Genomic DNA, 19484 nt, shown 5'->3' with positions numbered 1-19484 from the left:
TTCTTTATTGATCTGGATTAAATCGCAATGCCATAAGTTAGGTATACAGTGGTATCCAATCACAATCAAAGCCAATTGACACATATTTTAGTACATTTTTAAAGAACATCAGATTAAAACTAAAATATGCCTTAATTTCTATGTTTATATATCAAGTCCAAAAAAAGCAGCACATCCAAAATAAATATCCGCAGCAGAATCCAGGGGGAGGGTATTTGCATGTATGGGACTGTAGTTAACAGATCCAACATGATAGCCAAAGGATAAATGCAGTCCGCTAGGTGAACCTCATCAAAAGGTGGTAGTTTATTAGATAGTACTAAGACAATGTTTCACTAACCTCATGCTACCTTTTTCAAGTTTATCCATACATATATATATATATATATATATATATATATATACCCATTTTTGAAAGCAGGGAGCATGCATACATGGCACCTCTTACGCCGAGCGCTCCGGGTCCCTGCTCCTCCCCGGAGCGCTCGCGGCGTCTCTCTCTCTGCAGCGCCCCGGTCAGACCCGCAGACCGGGAGCGCTGCACTGACATTTCCGGCGGGGATGCGATTCGCATAGCGGGACGCGCCCGCTCGCGAATCGCATCCCAAGTCACTTACCCGTCCCGGTCCCCGGCTGTCATGTTCTGGCGTGCGCGGCTCCGCTGTCTAGGGCGTGCGCACGCCAGCGCTCTAAGATTTAAAGGGCCAGTGCACCAGTGATTGGTGCCTGGCCCAATCAGTCTAATTAGCTTCCACCTGCTCCCTGTGTATATTACCTCACTTCCCCCGCACTTCCTTGCCGGATCTTGTTGCCTTGTGCAAGTGAAAGCTTTTAGTGTTGTCCATAGCCTGTGTTCCAGATCTCCTGCTATCCTCATTGACTACGAACCTTGTCGCCTGCCTCGACCTTCTGTTACGTCTGACCTTGCCTCTGCCTAGTCCTTCTGTCCCACGCCTTCTCAGCAGTCAGCGAGGTTGAGCCGGTGGATACGACCTGGTTGCTACCGCCGCAGCAAGACCATCCCGCTTTGCCGCGGGCTCTGGTGAAAACCAGTAGCAACCCTAGAACCGGTCCACCGACACGATCCACACCAATCCCTCGCTGACACAGAGGATCCACATCCAGCCTGCCGAATCGTAACAGTATATCCGGCCATGGATCCCGCTGAGGTGCCGCTGCCAAGTCTCGCTGACCTATCCACGGTGGTCGCTCAGCAATCGCAGAAAATTGCCCAACAAGGACAGCAGCTGTCGCAGTTGACCGCCACGTTACAGCAACTTCTGCCACTGCTACAGCAGCAACCATCTCCTCCACTGCACCTCCTCCGCAGCGACTGGCCGCTCCTAGCCTCCGCTTGTCCCTGCCGGACAAATTTGATGGGGACTCTAGACTCTGCCATGGCTTTCTGTCTCAATGTTCCCTACATATGGAGATGTTGTCGGACCAATTTTCCACAGAACGGTCTAAGGTGGCGTTCGTAGTGAGTCTTCTTTCTGGAAAGGCCTTGTCTTGGGCCACAACGCTCTGGGACCGCAATGATCCTGCCACAGCCACAGTCCAGTCCTTCTTCGCTGAAGTCCGTAGTGTCTTCGAGGAACCAGCCCGTGCTTCTTCTGCCGAGACTGCCCTGCTGAACCTGGTCCAGGGTAATTCTTCAGGAGGCGAGTACGGCATCCAATTTCGTACTCTCGCTTCCGAATTATCTTGGAATAACGAGGCTCTCTGCGCGACCTTTAAAAAAGGCCTATCCAGTAACATCAAGGATGTGCTGGCCGCACGAGAGATTCCTGCCAACCTGCAAGAACTTATCCATTTGGCCACCCGCATTGACATGCGTTTTTCTGAGAGACACCAGGAGCTCCGCCAGGAAAAAGACCTTGATCTCTGGGCACCTCTCTCACAGTATCCTTTGCAATCTACCCCTGTGCCTCCCGCCGAGGAGGCTATGCAAGTGGATCGGTCTCGCCTGAACCATGAAGAGAGCACTCGCCGTAGGGAAAAAAATCTATGTCTGTACTGCGCTAGTACCGAACATTTCTTGGTGGATTGCCCTATTCGTCCTCCACGTCTAGGAAACGCACGCACGAACCCAGTTCACGTGGGTGTGGCGTCTCTTGGTACGAAGTCTGCTTCTCCACGTCTCACTGTGCCCGTGCGGATTTCTCCTTCTGCCAACTCCTCCCTCTCAGCCGTGGCCTGCTTGGACTCTGGTGCTTCTGGAAATTTTATTCTGGACTCTTTAGTGAATAAGTTCTGCATCCCGGTGACCCGTCTCGTCAAGCCGCTCTACATTTCTTCGATCAACGGAGTGAAGTTGAACTGTACTGTGCGTTACCGCACAGAACCCCTCTTAATGTGCATTGGACCCCATCACGAAAAGACTGAATTTTTCGTCCTTCCCAACTGCACCTCTGAAGTCCTCCTCGGTCTGCCATGGCTTCAGCATCATTCTCCCACCCTTGACTGGACCACCGGGGAGATCAAGAATTGGGGTTCTGCTTGCCTTAAGAAATGCCTCACGTCTGCTCCCAGTCCCGTCTGTCGGGCCTCAGTGTCTCCTCCTGTGCCTGGTCTCCCCAAGGCCTATCAGGACTGTGCCGTGCCTCCTCATAGCCCCCGTCCTGGCCCGTGACAAGCTTCACCCTCTGCCCCCCCTCCCCATTCCCACTTCTTCTGAACTACCTGCCGCTAGTATAGCTACCCTGGACTTCTTTTTTCAGAAGGAGACTCAAGAGGCGTCCCCGATGTTCTCATCTCTTTTGAAGGGACAAGGAGACAAAAAAAAAGGGGAGACCTAAGGGGGGGGTACTGTTACGCCGAGCAGTGGCAGAAGTTGCTGTAACGTGGCGGTCAACTGCGACAGCTGCTGTCCTTGTTGGGCAATTTGCTGCGATTGCTGAGCGACCACCGTGGATAGGTCAGACTTGGCAGCGGCACCTCAGCGGGATCCATGGCCGGATCTACTGTTACGATTCGGCAGGCTGGATGTGGATCCTCTGTGTCAGCGAGGGATTGGCGTGGACCGTGTCGGTGGACCGGTTCTAGGGTTGCTACTGGTTTTCACCAGAGCCCGCCGCAACCCTAGAACCGGTCCACCAGTAGCAACCCTAGAACCAGTCCACCGACACGGTCCACGCCAATCCCTCGCTGACACAGAGGATCCACATCCAGCCTGCCGAATCGTAACAGCACCCCCTTCACACGCACTGCATCCTTCATAAAATTAAAATGTATATATATTTTAGACAAGCCGTTATTAAAGGTTACGTTTTATAAGGTAAGGGGCACAAGAAGGGTTATATGCCCATAGGGCATTAGTGTTGTTTTGGTCTTAGAGTTAATTGCCCAGAGGCAGGGAAGGGTACTAAGAGTTGCTTATTCAGCATGCATACATGGCACCCCCTCCACAGGAACTTTATCCTGCATAAAATGTAAAATATAAATAGCTATAGGTTTGTCTACAGGCTATACATGTAATAAAAACTGTGACTTTCCTTATTACCTCCTCCCCCATTCCACCACCTTTGAACTCAAGAAAGGTCCTGAATGCTGACTAGTGTTTAGAAATGGAATATAGGCACCAGGGAGATTTATCCAAACCTATGCAGAGGAAAAATGGAGCAGCTTCCCAAAGCAACCAATCAGCTTGCGTCTTTCATTTTTCAGAGGATTTAAAAATAAAAAATAAAAGAAGCAATCTGATTGGCTGTTATGGGCACCTGGTCAACTTTTTTTTTACTTTAAGCAACAGACTTGAAAAGTTGTCTGCAAACCAATGGAATTCAAGGCAATAAGTGGTGAATTAGTAAACTTGAAGCACTTAAAACTTAACATTTAATGATAATAATCATAAAATAGTCGCCAATAGAAGTGCAGTGTTCCACAATCAGCACCACTAAAACCATATAGGGAGTACTAAGACATCCCTCCAACTGCTATCATCCACAATTTTATCCAAATATAGCAGTTTATTTACTGATCAGATCAATGTGCAACATGTAGAGTGCATCAAACTGATCTAAAGGCTCACTACGATGCCCCTACAACCACCCAATGCGTTTCTGTCGCCAATTGGTGGCGATTTCCTCAGGGGAGAAATCATTAAGGGAATATGAGCATAATGTCCAGGTTAGTGTACTATAGTGACAGCCACCACCCTCTGAATTAGTACTTATTCAATCATAAGCAAACAAACTGTACTAGACAACCCCAGAGCATCATGTGTGTGACAAGTGTGGTAGTATCACGTATATTACTGCCAGGGACGAATGGCCAATCTCACAGCAACAGTCAGACCCCATATGTTATGGGGGTGCTAATTTTCAGATCGCCGATGCCCTGTAAAAAAGAGAGAGGGAAAATGACCTCAGTGGTGCCATGAACACAATGATCCCTTAAAAGGAAAAAATTCACCATATGTATGCATTCCGGTCATTACCTATAAATGGAGTTAATCAACACAACATGATCCTATATTAAAAGCGGGATATACCGCAGGTTATGGTAACTGTGTCCCCTGCTACAAAAGAAAAAGAAAGAGAGTCATGGACCAGTCAGTTAATGGACTGCATGATCTGCCGAAATGACAGCTACTCACGGCTTCTCTGGGGATGTTGGCATACTTCTCCTCACGGCTGTGGCAGGCGGGAGAGAGTGAAAAAAACGGCTGCTATTTAAAGGCAGTTGCCAGGTGGCGTCTGTTGTCCTCACTGAGCGCAAGCACTGAGTATACAGGGCAGCGCTAAACATCGGCATATGGGCTGTGAAAGACACTTCCCCCTCGCCAGCAGCGAAGAGCATCTCGGCTTCCATGGTAACCAGGAAAGTCGAGGCGATCCAGCGCCTGTTAATGCGCGGATGAAAAATTACACGGATTGGAGGCGGCGTTCGCATGGCTGGTATTAAGGTAATGTAGCAGGCTGGTTGATCTGTAACACATATTGGTTAGACCCCCTGTGCCCCGCTCCTTACTAAAAGATTAAGTACAACCTGGGGCACATATAATAGTGACCAGAATAAACATAATGATTAGAAAGTACTTAATAAAAACATAAATAAATAAAGGAGTGTACTCAGCCCCAAAACAGGGGAAAAATTTTCCCTGACCTACCTAAACAAGAGGTAGGGTGTGTTGGGGGATAGACTGGCCATGGGTCTAACCTGTTATGTCCTGGTACGAGGGATGGACCCTCTCTAATCCACAAAAAGTAAGGCCACTGGTATTACCACAATGAAGGGGATTCATAGGTCTGGCTAGGGGCTTTTGTGTCTGATGTCGCACAGGTGTTCAAGGACCCGCTTTTTCAGGTCTCTAATAGTTTTACCCACATAGAAGCAAGGGCAGTCACAGCGGGCCAAATAAATGACTGCTTTAGTATTGCAGTTAATAAAGTCCATGATTTGATATGTTTTGCCCGTGAGGTCATTTATGACCGATTTTGTGGTTATCATATAATTACAGGCAGGGCTTCCATCAGAAATTTTGGGGCCCCTTACACAGCTCAGGCTTGGGCCCCCTGGACACTCCTCACTGTACCACCAATTGCACATATCGCGTTGCATGTCCTACGACGTATAACATGATACCAGTATCAGCATTACAAATTGGGTTGCCACCCCCATGCATTCTTCCCCTTGATCAACCTCCTGTGCCATTTCAACCACTCCCCACTGTGCTATATCATTTGCCACCCCCCTGATCCTCCCCCTGCCACTTTATTTCCACTCTCTGATCCCCCTGCCACTTTATTCCGCCCCTCTGATCCCACCCCCTGCCAATTTATCCCCCCCTCTGACCCCCCCTGCCACTTTATCCCCCCTCTGATCCCCCTGCCACTTTATTCCCCCCCGACTGACCCCCCCCCCCCCCCCCCCCGCCACTTTATTCAGAGATAATGGGGAAGAATTATCAGATCCTGTGCAGAGGGAAAGTGGAGCAGTTGTAGATCGCTTCTTTAATTTTTCAGATGCCTTTAAAAAAAAAAAAAAAAAAAAAGGAACAATCTGGTTGCTATGGGCAACTGCTCCACTTTCCCTCTGCACAAGATTTGATAAATCTCCCCCATTATCTCTGAATTTCATGTGTGTTGTGGCCTCTGTGCTTACTTGTGGTTTTCTCCTGATGCTTCATATACATGTTTTTAATTTGGTTGGTTAAACTTTTAGCGATATGTGGACACTTTTTTTGTTTTGTGTAGGTACTTTGTTTTGGAGTTTTACCCTTACAGTTACAGTCGCCGGCAGATCAGCCAGATATTGTGGCAGCAGTGGTGGCCGGTCACAGGGGGCTCAGTCATGATTGTGACAGCTGCGACCATGATATTTATGCCACTTGTGTATTAGAGCCATAATACTTTTAATTTTCAACTTTCAGACCTATATGAGGCTTGTTGCTTTTTGTGCCACCAATTTTACTTTGTAATGGCATCAATCATGCTACCATGAAATACACAATAAAAAAAAAAACGCCATTTTGCTACTTTTGGGGGCTTCCGTTTATACAAAAAGTATACTTAAAATCACCCTCTTTTGACCCCTATAACTTTAGCATTTTTCCGTATACTGGGATGTGTGAGGGCTCATATTTTGCGCTTTGATCTGTAGTTTTTACTGGTACCATTTTTGTTTTGATGCGACTTTCCAATAACTTTTTTTTTATTTATTTTTTATGGTATATGAAATTACTAAAAATTAGCAATTGTGGACTTTGGTATTTTTTAACAATTATGCCATTGACCGTGTGGGATAATTAACATTATATTGGAATAGTTTGGACATTTATTTATTGATTCTTAAATCAATAAATGTGGTGGGTGTGTTAAATGCAGTGTGTGGGAATTATATAGTGCAGTGTTTTCCAAACAATATATCTCCAGCTGTTGCAAAACTACAACTCCCAGCATGCCCAGACAGCTGTTGGCTTTCTGGGCATACTGGGAGTTGTAGTTTTGTAACAGCTGGAGGCACACTGTTTGGAAAACACAGACATAGTAATTTGTGTGTGAGTATGAAGTATAGGTTACCTTCACATGATACACATTCCCCTATACAGGAACTTCTTCCTGGGCCTCCATTGCATAGTAGTCAGGCTCCTCCCACCCATGTGACTGATCACATGGTAATGACATCACCAAAGGTCCTCTGCCTCCCATACACAGCCCGATGTTCGGCAGTTATCGCTCCATTGTGCTGCTGTCGTCTGTAAGAGCCTTATCCAGGGAGGACAGATGGCAGGAAGTATTTTGCAGCTGCCAGTGAAAGCAGGAGGCTGCTGCTTAAACAGCAGTATTCTGTGCTGGGGCTGCTGCAGGGGGGTGCAGCAGGGGCCCCCTGATGGCGGCCCTGATTACAGGCCTTACAATGTCCACACTTGTGACTGCCCTGTGGCTTCAGACAGTCGAGCCACGTGTCCTGATCTCTTTTGGTCCCAAGCGGCTGTGTGTAAGACGGTCCCCCAGATTATGGCCTCTCCGATACGTGATTTTGAGGGTGTGGGCCTATGACATCTCAAAGGTCCTCATCCATCAGTAAGATGGGCCAGTGTTTTTCCAATAAGTGATCTTATCTGGGGGGCCGCCCTATCAAAAGTGCCAATGACTCTAATGATGCGGGGTGTATCATCCTTTGTCTGGGGTATCAACAGCCTATCCCTTCCTGTATTTAGTGCCTTTTGGTGTGCCTGACCCAGTGTGTATTGTGGGTACACGCGGGTCAGGAAACAATGTTGTAGCCCCTTTGCTTGTTTTTTTATACTCCTGGATGGTAGAGCAGTTCCTCCTGAGGTGGAGCTACTGCTCCTTCTGGATCCCCCACGTAAGGGGGCTGGGTGGCAGCTCTACCACATCAGGAGACTATTGGTGGCCGTTTGTTTCCTGTACACAGTTGTTTGCAAACTGCCCGCATTGTTCTGGGTTATGAGGGCAGCTAAGAATGGGAGGGTGGTGTCATCAATTTCAAAGGTGAAATGTCGGCCAGTTGACAGATGTGACAAAGTCAGCAAATTGTGTTTTGGTGCCTGTCCATAATACTAACACGTCATCAATATAACGTGACCAGAGTAAGGTATGGCCTCGAAATGTTCTTGTTCCCCCGAGAAGGTGATGGTCGCCTCCCACCAGCACGGGGAGGAGGTTAGCGTATCTGGCCTCCACATCTATACTCCCCAAGATGGTGTGTGGTTCCACTGTAACGCCCTCTAATTTGCTCAGGAGGCCTTTTTAATGTATGTACCTAGACGATGTGAGAGGCTTCCTATACCAGAGACAATAGGCCCAAGGGGCATGGTGCCCTTATGCACTTTTGGTAGTGCATAGAAGGTGGGTAATATTGGTGCTTTAGGTAAGAGGAAATCAAATTCCTCCGCACTCAACACACCATCACCTTTTGCTTCCGATAGAATATGTAAGAGTTCTGTTTTGTAACCCTCTGTCGGATTGTGAGATAGGACCTTGTAGGTATCCCTATCCAGGAGGAGGGTCTTGCATAACGTGACATACTTCTGTCTATCAATCGCCACCACATTCCCCCCTTGTCTGATGGGGGAGTCTTGTAGATGTTGTAGGAGTTCTTCCTTTATATTTTCCATTGATTTTAAATCCACCTCTGGCTCTGGCCTTGGCAAATAAATTGCAGTGGTAGTTTTCTAAAACAGAAAAAACCCTGTGTGGCAACCTAGCCTAAAGGGGTTATTCAGGAATAGAAAAGCATACCTTATTTCTTCCAAAGATAGCACAACACCTGTGTCACGATTCGGCTTACGGGTTGTGGATCTGCTGTGTCAGCGAGGGATTGGCGTGGACCGTGCTAGTGGACCGGTTCTAAGAGGCTACTGGTTTTCGCCAGAGCCCGCCGCAAAGCGGGATGGTCTTGCTGCGGCAGTAGCAACCAGGTCGTATCCACTAGCAACGGCTCAACCTCACTGACTGCTGAGAAGGCGTGGGACAGAAGGACAAGGCAGAGGCAAGGTCAGACGTAGCAGAAGGTCGGGGGCAGGCGGCAAGGTTCGTAGTCAGGATGGATAGCAGAAGTTCAGGTACACAGGCTTTGGACACACTAAACGCTTTCACTGGCACAATGGCAACAAGATCCGGCAAGGGAGTGCATGGGAGGAGATCAGATATAGCCAGGGAGCAGGTGGAAGCCAATTAAGCTAATTGGGCCAGGCACCAATCATTGGTGCACTGGCCCTTTAAGTCTCAGAGAGCTGGCGCGCGCGCGCCCTAGAGAGCGGAGCCGCGCGCGCCAGCACATGACAGCAGGGGACCGGGACGGGTAAGTGACCTGGGATGCGATTCGCGAGCGGGCGCGTCCCGCTGTGCGAATCGCATCCCCGACGGCCATGACAGTGCAGCGCTCCCGGTCAGCGGGACTGACCGGGGAGCTGCAGGGAGAAAGACGCCGTGAGCGCTCCGGGGAGGAGCGGGGACCCGGAGCGCTAGGCGTAACAGTACCCCCCCCCTTAGGTCTCCCCTTTTTTTTGTCCGGTGACTGCCTCCCCTGGGATGAGGACACCAGGAAAGAATGGATGGTTTCCTCAACGGCAGGCAGTACAGCAGGAGTTGGAATGGGGAGGGAGGGCAGAGGGTGAAGCTTGGCACGGGGCAGGGAGACACAAGGACGGGAGCCATGAGGAGGCACAGAGGCTTGCCTGACGGGACTGGGAGGGGGGGAGAGGCACTTCCTGTGGCAGGCAGAGTCCCAGTACTTGATCTCCCCGGTGGTCCAATCAAGGGTGGGCGAATGAAGCCGGAGCCATGGCAGACCGAGGAGGACATCAGAGGTACAGCCGGGGAGAACGAAGAGCTCAATCCTCTCGAGGTGGGGTCCAATAGACATGAGGAGGGGTTCTGTGCGGTAACGCACGGTGCAGTCCAATCTGGCTCCGTTGACCGCGGAAATGTAGAGCGGCTTGACGAGACGGGTCACCGGGATGCTGAATTTATTCACAAAGGACTCCAATATAAAATTTCCAGAGGCACCAGAGTCCAAGCAGGCCACGGCTGAGAGGGAGGAGTTGGCTGAAGGAGAGATCCGCACGGGCACCGTGAGACGTGGAGAAGCAGACTTAGAGCCAAGAGACGCCACACCCACGTGAGCTGGGTGCGTGCGTGCGTTTCCCAGGCGTGGAGGACGGATAGGGCAATCCACCAAGAAATGCTCGGTACTGGCACAGTACAGACAGAGATTTTCTTCTCTACGGCGATTCCTCTCTTCCTGGGTCAGGCGAGACCGATCCACTTGCATGGCCTCCTCGGCGGGAGGCCCAGGCGTAGACTGCAAAGTATGCTGTGGGAGAGGTGCCCAGAGATCTAAGTCTTTTTCCTGGCGGAGCTCTTGGTGTCGCTCAGAAAAACGCATGTCAATGCGGGTAGCCAAATGGATGAGTTCTTGGAGGTAGGCAGGAATCTCTCGTGCGGCCAGCACATCCTTGATGCGACTGGATAGGCCTTTTTTAAAGGTCGCGCAGAGAGCCTCGTTATTCCATGATAACTCGGAAGCAAGAGTGCGAAATTGGATGGCGTACTCGCCCACTGAAGAATTACCCTGGACCAGGTTCAACAGGGCAGTCTCGGCAGAAGAAGCTCGGGCTGGCTCCTCGAAGACACTCCGGAGTTCAGCGAAGAAGGCCTGGACTGTGGCTGTGGCAGGATCATTGCGGTCCCAGAGCGGTGTGGCCCAAGACAAGGCCTTTCCTGAAAGAAGGCTTACTACGAACGCCACCTTAGACCGTTCTGAAGGAAACAAGTCCGACAACATCTCCATATGCAGGGAACACTGAGACAAAAATCCACGGCAGAGTTTAGAGTCCCCATCAAATTTGTCCGGCAGGGACAAGCGGAGGCTAGGAGCGGCCACTCGCTGCGGAGGAGGTGCAGGAGCTGGCGGAGGAGATGGTTGCTGCTGTAGCAGAGGCAGAAGTTGCTGTAACATGGCGGTCAACTGCGACAGCTGCTGTCCTTGTTGGGCAATCTGCTGCGATTGCTGAGCGACCACCGTGGGAAGATCAGCGAGACTTGGCAGCGGCACCTCAGCGGGATCCATGGCCGGATCTACTGTCACGATTCGGCTTACGGGTTGTGGATCCGCTGTGTCAGCGAGGGATTGGCGTGGACCGTGCTAGTGGACCGGTTCTAAGAGGCTACTGGTTTTCGCCAGAGCCCGCCGCAAAGCGGGATGGTCTTGCTGCGGCAGTAGCAACCAGGTCGTATCCACTAGCAACGGCTCAACCTCACTGACTGCTGAGAAGGCGTGGGACAGAAGGACAAGGCAGAGGCAAGGTCAGACGTAGCAGAAGGTCGGGGGCAGGCGGCAAGGTTCGTAGTCAGGATGGATAGCAGAAGTTCAGGTACACAGGCTTTGGACACACTAAACGCTTTCACTGGCACAAGGCAACAAGATCCGGCAAGGGAGTGCATGGGAGGAGATCAGATATAGCCAGGGAGCAGGTGGAAGCCAATTAAGCTAATTGGGACAGGCACCAATCATTGGTGCACTGGCCCTTTAAGTCTCAGAGAGCTGGCGCGCGCGCGCCCTAGAGAGCGGAGCCGCGCGCGCCAGCACATGACAGCAGGGGACCGGGACGGGTAAGTGACCTGGGATGCGATTCGCGAGCGGGCGCGTCCCGCTGTGCGAATCGCATCCCCGACGGCCATGACAGTGCAGCGCTCCCGGTCAGCGGGACTGACCGGGGAGCTGCAGGGAGAAAGACGCCGTGAGCGCTCCGGGGAGGAGCGGGGACCCGGAGCGCTAGGCGTAACAACCTGTACAGTGTCCTAGCACTGTTACTGTGATGTACTGTTGTAAATTACTTCTATTTAGAAATCTTAATCCTTACAGCTGCTGTATGCTCCACAGGAATTTGTATAGTTCTTTTCTGTCTGACCACAGTGCTCTCTGCTGACACCTCGGTCTGTGTCAGGGACTGGCCAGAACAGGAGAGGTTGGCTATGAGAATTTGCTCCTATTCTGGACAGTTTCTGACATGGACAGAGGTGTCAGCAGCGAGCCCTGTGGTCAGACAGAAAAGAACTATACAACTTCCTCTGGAACATACAACAGCTGAAAAGTACTGGAAGGATTAGGATTTTTTAAATAGAAGTAATCTGTTTAACTTTTTGGCACCGGTTGATAAAAAAAAAAAAAAAAAAATGTTTTTCCACCGGAGTACATCTATAAAAGGAGTAGTCCAGTCCTGAAAAACTTATCCCCTATCCTTAGAATGTGGGGGGTCCGACCGCTGGGCCCCCCCCCCCCCCCCCGCAATCTCCTGTACAGTGCCCCGGCAGCCCACGGGAAGGGGGCGTGTTGACCACCACACGAAGCAGCGGCTGACACGCCCCCTCAATACAGCCCTATGGCAGAGCCGGAGCTCTGTATTGAGGGGGTGTGTCGGCCGCCGCTTCTTGTGGTGGTCAACATGCCCCCTTCCCACAGGCTGTCGGTCCCGTACAGGAGATCGTGGGGGGCCTCAGCAGTCGGACCCTCCCATGATCTGAAACTTATACCCTATCCTTAGGATAGGGGATAAGTTTTTCAGGACTGGACTACTCCTTTAACCCAGCTGACACTATAATGTACAGGGTGGGCCATTTATATGGATACACCTTAATAAAATGGGAAAGGTTGGTGATATTAACTTCCTCTTTGTGGCACATTAGTATATGTGAGGGGAAAAACTTGTCAAGATGGGTGGTGACCATGGCGGCCATTTTGAAGTCAGCCATTTTGAATCCAACTTTTGTTTTTTCAATAGGAAGATGTGACACATCAAACTTATTAGGAAGTTCACAAGAAAAACAATGATGTGCTTGGTTTTAACTTAACTTTATTCTTTCATGAGTTATTTACAAGTTTCTGACCACTTATAAAATGTGTTCAATGTGCTGCCCATTGTGTTGGATTGTCAATGCAACCCTCTTCTCCCACTATTCACACACTGATAGCAACACCGCAGGAGAAATGCTACCACAGGCTTCCAGTATCCATAGTTTCAGGTGCTGCACATCTCGTATCTTCACAGCATAGACAATTGCCTTCAGATGACACCAAAGATAAAAGTCTAAGGGGGTCAGATCGGGAGACCTTGGGGGCCATTCAACTGGCCCACAACGACCAATCCACTTTCCAGGAAACTTCATCTAGGAATGCTCAGACCTGACACCCATAATGTAGTGCTGCACCATCTTGCTGGAAAAACTCAGGGAACGTGCCAGCTTCAGTGCATAAAGAGGGAAACACATCATCATGTAGCAATTTAGCATACCCAGTGGCCTTGAGGTTTCCATTGATGAAGAATGGCCTCACTATCTTTGTACCCCATATACCACACCATACAATCAATTTTTGTGTTCCAACAGTCTTGGAGGGATCTATCCAATGTGGGTTAGTGTCAGACCAATAGCGGTGGTTTTGTTTGTTAACTTCACCATTCACATAAAAGTTTGCCTCATCACTGAACAAAATCTTCTGCGTAAACTGAGGGTCCTGTTCCAATTTTTGTTTTGCCAATGCTGCAGCACCTGAAACTACCAATACTGGAAGCCTGTGCTAGCATTTCTCCTGTGGTTTTGCCATCAGTGTGTGAAGAGTGGGAGAAGAGGATTGCATTGACAATCCAACAGAATGGGCAGCACATTTGACACATTTTATAAGTGGTCAGAAACTTGTAAATAACTCATGAAAGAATAAAGTTACGTTAAAACCAAGCACATCATTGTTTTTCTTGTGAAATTCCCAATAAGTTTGATGTGTCACATGACCCTCTTCCAATTGAAAAAACAAAAGTTGGATTCAAAATGGTCGACTTCAAAATGGCCACCATGGTCACCACCCCTCTTGAAAAGTTTCCCCCCTCACATATACTAATGTGCCACAAACAGGAAGTTAATATCAACAACCATTCCCATTTTATTAAGGTGTATCCATATAAATGGCCAACCCTGTACTATGCACAAACTTCTTCCCTCCCCTATTCCCTCACCTTGTGTTTGCAAGCTCTAGAGGGCAGGGTGGGATAGTGAGGATATAAAGTTAGATCCCCCGCAGGCCCCAAAAGTAGTCCCCTGGGCGGGTAGCTATACTAACTCCCTCAGTGCGATTGATAGCCCGCATCAGAGTGATGACGCGGGCCATGCTTGTGCTGTCAGCCACGCTGAGTGGGCGTGATTACAGCCGGAGAAAACGGGACTAGGTGAGTATAGCTCCCTGCCCAGGGTACTGCTTATGGGCCAGCAAGGGAGACTTTCTAACTTCATATTATGACCATCCCTTCGGGCAGAAACGTCTCCCAGGGATGGTAAGGGACGCATTACCACACATTGCCATGCCATAGCACAGCGTTCTGTTTTCCATTAGTACAGGTTGTTGAGGCTGCCTGCACTGTTGGAGCGCTAAGTGAACAGGAGGCGATGTAGAGCGTACATGTACATCCTGTACATAATGAATGGTGTATGTGGTTTAAAATCAAGTAGAGGAAAAAAAAAAATGATGAAATTACCTTGTACAGTGGGATCAAAAGTTTGGGCACCCCAGGTAAAAATGTGTATTAATGTGCATAAAGAAGCCAAGGAAAGATGGAAAAATCTCCAAAAGGCATCAAATTACAGATTAGACATTCTTATAATATGTCAACAAAAGTTAGATTTTATTTCCATCATTTACACTTTCAAAATAACAGAAAACAAAAACAAATGGTGTCTGCAAATGTTTGGGCACCCTGCAGAATTTATAGCATGCACTGCCCCCTTTGCAAAGCTGAGACCTGCTAGTGTCATGGATTGTTCTCAATCATCATCTGGGAAGACCAGGTGATGTCAATCTCAAAGAATTTAAATGCACAGACTCATCTGACCTTGCCCAACAATGGGTTCTTCTAAGCAGTGGTCTAGAAATCTGAAACTGAAAATAGTTGACGCTCACAAAGCTGGAGAAGGCTATAAGAAGATAGCAAAACGTTTACAGATGTCAATATCCTCTGTTCAGAATGTTAAGAAATGGCTGTCATCAGGAACAGTGGAGGTTAAAGCAAGATCTGTAAGACCAAGAAAAATATCAGACAAAACAGCTCGCAGGATTGTGAGAAAAACAATTCAAAACCCGCGTTTGACTGCACTATCCCTCCAGAAAGATCTGGCAGACACTGGAGTTGTGGTACACTATTCCACTATAAAGAGATACTTGTACAAATATGGTCTTCATGGAAGAGTCATCAGAAGAAAACCTTCTACGTCCTCACCACAAAAATCAGCGTTTGAACTTTGCAAATGAACATATAGACAAGCCTGATGCATTTTGGAAACAAGTTCTGTGGACCAATGAGGTTAAAATTTAACTTTTTGTCCAGAATGAGCAAAGGTACGTTTGGAGAAGAAGGGGAACAGAATTTAATGAAAAAAACCTCTGTCCAACTGTTAAGCATGGAGGTGGATCAATCATGCTTTGGGGTTGTATTGCAGCCAGTGGCACAGGGAACATCTCACGAGTAGAAGGAAAAATGGATTCAATAAAATTTTAGCAAATTTTAAATGCTAACTTGATGCCATCTGTGAAAAAGCTGAAGTTAAAGAGACATCTACAAATGGATAATGATCCTAAACACACCTCGAAATCCACAGGGAATTACATCATGGTTTTGCCATGGCCTTCACAATCTCCTGACCTCAACATAATTGAAAATCTAAGGATAGACCATAAAAGAGCAGTGTATGACAGACAGCCCAGAAATTTCAAAGAACTGGAAGACTTTTGTTAGGAAGAATGGGCAAAGATACCTCAAACAAGAATTGAAAAACTCTTGGCTGGCTACAAAAAGCATTTACAAGCTGTGATACTTGCCAAAGGGGGCAGTACAAGATATTAACTCTGCAGGGTGCCCAAACTTTTGCAGATGCCATTTTTTTGTTTTCTGTTATTTTGAAAGTGTAAATGGTGGAAATAAAATCTAACTTTTGTTGACATATTATAAGAATGTCTAATCTGTAATTTGATGCCTTTTGGAGATTTTTCCATCTTTCCTTGGCTTCTTTATGCACATTAATACAAATTTTTACCTGGGGTGCCCAAACTTTTGATCCCCACTGTAATTTGAATTTGTGAAACCTACAACGACCTCTGAAATGAATGGGCACCAGGGCCCAGCTGAGCACTTTGCCTGTTCCTTTCCTTTTGGCGCAGCTTGGCTGTGCAGGAGGACGTCACTTGTCAGTGCTGCACAGCACAAATGGACGTCGCACAGACCCGCTGACAGATCAAGCCCGGAGACACAGGCCAGGTAAAAAAAATACAATAGCACAGTGGGGGAATCAGGGTGAAGAGAACCGGGAAATGTTGTGGCACAAGGGCTGATAAAAAAGGGGTGGGGGTGATGTGGCACAGGGGGGATTAAGGGAGGAATGATGTGGCACAGAGGAAACAAAGGGAGGGGGCATGATGTGGCACAGGGGTTGGCCTAGGCCCCTTAGGTCCAAAGAAGAGGAATCTTGACCTTTGGACAATTGTATGCTAGCAACTTTGTGGGAACAGTTTGAGGAGAGTCCTTTTCTGTTCCAGTATGACTGTGCCACACTGCAAAAAGTATAGTCCATAGAGGCATGGCTAGATGAATTTATTGTGGAACAGCTTGACTGGCGCGCACAAAGCCCTGACCTAAAATCATTAAACACCTTTGGAAGGAACTAGAAAGGGGATTGTGGGCCAGGCCTTATTGTCCAACATCAGTATCATTTTATTCTATTTTCAACTATAAAATTTTTATTAAAGAATTTTCACAATAAACAGTAGGAACAAAATCAGAAGAGCATAAGGGACCCGAAGGTCAAAAAAAAAAAAAAAAAAGTCAGGCAGAATTATAGCCATTGGACATTAGTAAGGAACATCAGCCCCCCGGGGCACTCATATACCAAGCTGTAGCCAGGAAGCAATAGCAGCGATAACCGGTACCAGAGACACAATTCTAGTAAATCTAGCAGGGAGGGCAAAGGTTGGAAAGAAGGGGTAATATAAACCACAGAGGGCACAGAAGAGACTCACAACAAACAGGGAAGAGTTGACACTGAAACACAGCACAAAGACACAAGACCAGAGTAGAATAGAGAGCAAGAAAAGAGAAAGAAGGAAGAAAAGGTAGTAAGAACCGGATATGATCAAGGAGGGTTCCGATCTGTGAAACAATCCCATGGCTCCCACACAGAGAGAAATAACGGCACAGTGTCATTCAGGGAAGCAGTTAGAGACTCAAGAGAGCAGATTTCACGTACACGAGCAACAAGGTCAGCCTCGGACGGTGGTGTAGTCTTCTTTCAGTACTTAGCAATAAGTTTTAGCAGCAAGGACTATAAGCATAAAAAATTTTAACAGCTTCTTCGAAAGGCCCCTATAAGAGAGATGTAGGAGATAGATAAAGGGGTCTAGTGGAACAGTGACACCCAAGACAGCCTCTGAACTACTCCCCAGAAACCCATTACAACAGGACAGGACCAAAAGATATGAAAAACAGTACCTAGTCCCACCCCATGACGCCAGCATTGGGGAGAAATAGCTGGGTTCAGCTTGTTCAGGAGTTCCGGAGTGTGGTACCATCCCATTAGCATTTTGAATTGGGTCTCCTTATAGGCTATACAAATAGAAGCTTTGGAGGCCCGTTCCCATATCATCTGCCACTGAGGTAGAGAAATAGAAGTGTGAAGGGCTTCCTCCCAGCGCTGCATATAGCGGTGGGACAGAATCTCACCACCTGGGGGTAAGAGCAAAATAGAAAATCAGAAAGAAGTCCCTTCGCCTGAGGCCTTTTCCAACACAGCTGCTCAAAACGGCAGGGGATAGATACAGCTAGATTCCCCCTTCTAGAGGATAGATAATGTCGAAGCTGCTGGTAGTGAAGTTCCTCAGTCGGGGGGAGATTCTTGCGAGAGGTCAATTGTTCAAAGGATAGAAGGGTGAGAGAAAGGGGATCTACCACATCCGCCCAGCAAAAGAGACCGAGAGCCCCACTCCCGGACAATCCCAGATGTCAACCCAGAGGGAAAAGCAGGGTGATATAGAAAAGATTGAAGCGGAGAGAAAAAAAGAGGAAAGATTAAACTTCCGAGAGCAGTACTCCCTGACATAGCGGGAAAAGGACATGGTACCCAACAATGGACCTAAGGAAGCATAGGGGAGGAGAAACTCCACAGGAGAGCATTAGGGTGGACAGGGGCTAAACCATAGCTTTTCCAGTTCCATCCAGTGACTATAGGCATGGTATGTGGACCACACCGCTAGATTACGTAAATGGGCCGCCCAGTAATATTTGGTGAGATCAGGGACTCCCAGACCCCCCATAGATCTACTTGCTAGCATAACTGACATCGGGAGACGATGCCTTTTAGCATCCCAAATAAAGCAAAATATAGCAGATTGAAAGGAATGAAGAACAGAGAGTGGAATTCTCACAGGTAAAGTCTCAAAGAAGTAAAGCAATTTAGGAAGTATGGTCATTTTAACTGCCGCAATGCGACCAAAATAGGAAATATATTGGGACCGCCATTTCTCCATAAGAGCCCGCTGAACGCGAAAAAGGGAAGGGAAATTAGTAGAGTAGAGTAGAGGGATGAGTAAGAAGGAGACAGCAGGATCCCCAGGTATTTCACAGGCGAGGGTGACCATTTAAAAGAGAAGTTAGCCTGCAAAAGAGAGGATAAAGACAGAGGCAGGTTCAGAGGGAGTACTTCCGACTTAGATAGGTTCACCTTGTCCCCCGAGACAACACCATAAGAATGAAGAACTCTATACAAGTTAGGGAGTGAGACCAGTGGTTTAGAGAGAGTAAGAAGAACATCATCTGCAAAAAGGCAAATCCTATATTCCCTATCATGGATGGAAACCCCAGAGATATCTCGATCCCCCCGGATCATGGCCACCAAGGGTTCGATACATAAGGCAAAGATCAGGGGGGAAAGTGGACAACCCTGCTGAGTGCCATTAAAAAGAGGAAAGGTGGAAGAGGAAGCGTGAAGAAATTTGAGAGAAGCAGTGGGAGAGGAATAAAGACCCCGCAGCGTTGTAAGAAAGTTCCCCCTAATTCCAGAACGTTGGAGGGTGGCAAAAAGAAAACGCCATCCAAGCATTTCAAAGGCCTTTTCAGCATCAGGCTCAGTATCAGGGCCGGCTCAGACCTTCGATTAATCAGATCTATAAGGCCCACAACTCTCCTTGTATTATCTCCACCTTGCCGACAAGGGATAAACCCCATTTGGTCTTTATGCACAAGGGAGGGAAGAAAACAGGAAAGGCGTGCCGCTAGACCCTTCAAAAAAAGCTTAAGATCCGAATTAAGGAGAACTATGGGTCTATAGCTATAGCGCAATCGTGCGTGTCTTTGTCTGGCTTATGGATCAAAGTAAATAAGTGAATGCAGTAAGGACTGCGGGATCTCTTCTCCCCTCATGAAGGAATTAAAAAGGGAAACAAGTCTAGGCAGAAGGATGGAAGAGAATGTCTTATAATATAAG

General features: G+C 48.0%; 1 protein-coding gene and 1 long non-coding RNA gene across 2 annotated transcripts in view; one reads left to right on the top strand and one right to left on the bottom strand.

Annotated features, from left to right (window-relative positions):
- Positions 1 to 3865: 3865 nt before the first annotated feature.
- Positions 3866 to 4679, bottom strand: LOC130276474 (uncharacterized). The gene is made up of 3 exons (XR_008845138.1): positions 4598 to 4679; positions 4439 to 4519; positions 3866 to 4338 (listed from the first exon to the last, which is right to left on the bottom strand). It is a non-coding gene; the product is annotated as an uncharacterized LOC130276474 (long non-coding RNA).
- Positions 4680 to 4720: 41 nt separating this feature from the next.
- The window catches only part of PMFBP1 (polyamine modulated factor 1 binding protein 1), a 302187-nt gene continuing 287423 nt past the window's right edge, over positions 4721 to 19484 (top strand). Inside the window, exon 1 of the mRNA XM_056525902.1 lies at positions 4721 to 4906. The gene's annotated coding sequence lies outside the window, so the exon portion shown is untranslated. The remainder of the gene's footprint in view (positions 4907 to 19484) is intronic.

This window comes from Hyla sarda, chromosome 6 (genome assembly GCF_029499605.1).
Source record: "Hyla sarda isolate aHylSar1 chromosome 6, aHylSar1.hap1, whole genome shotgun sequence".
Taxonomy (NCBI): domain Eukaryota; kingdom Metazoa; phylum Chordata; class Amphibia; order Anura; family Hylidae; genus Hyla; species Hyla sarda.
This window is presented reverse-complemented; position numbering and strand designations above follow the sequence as displayed.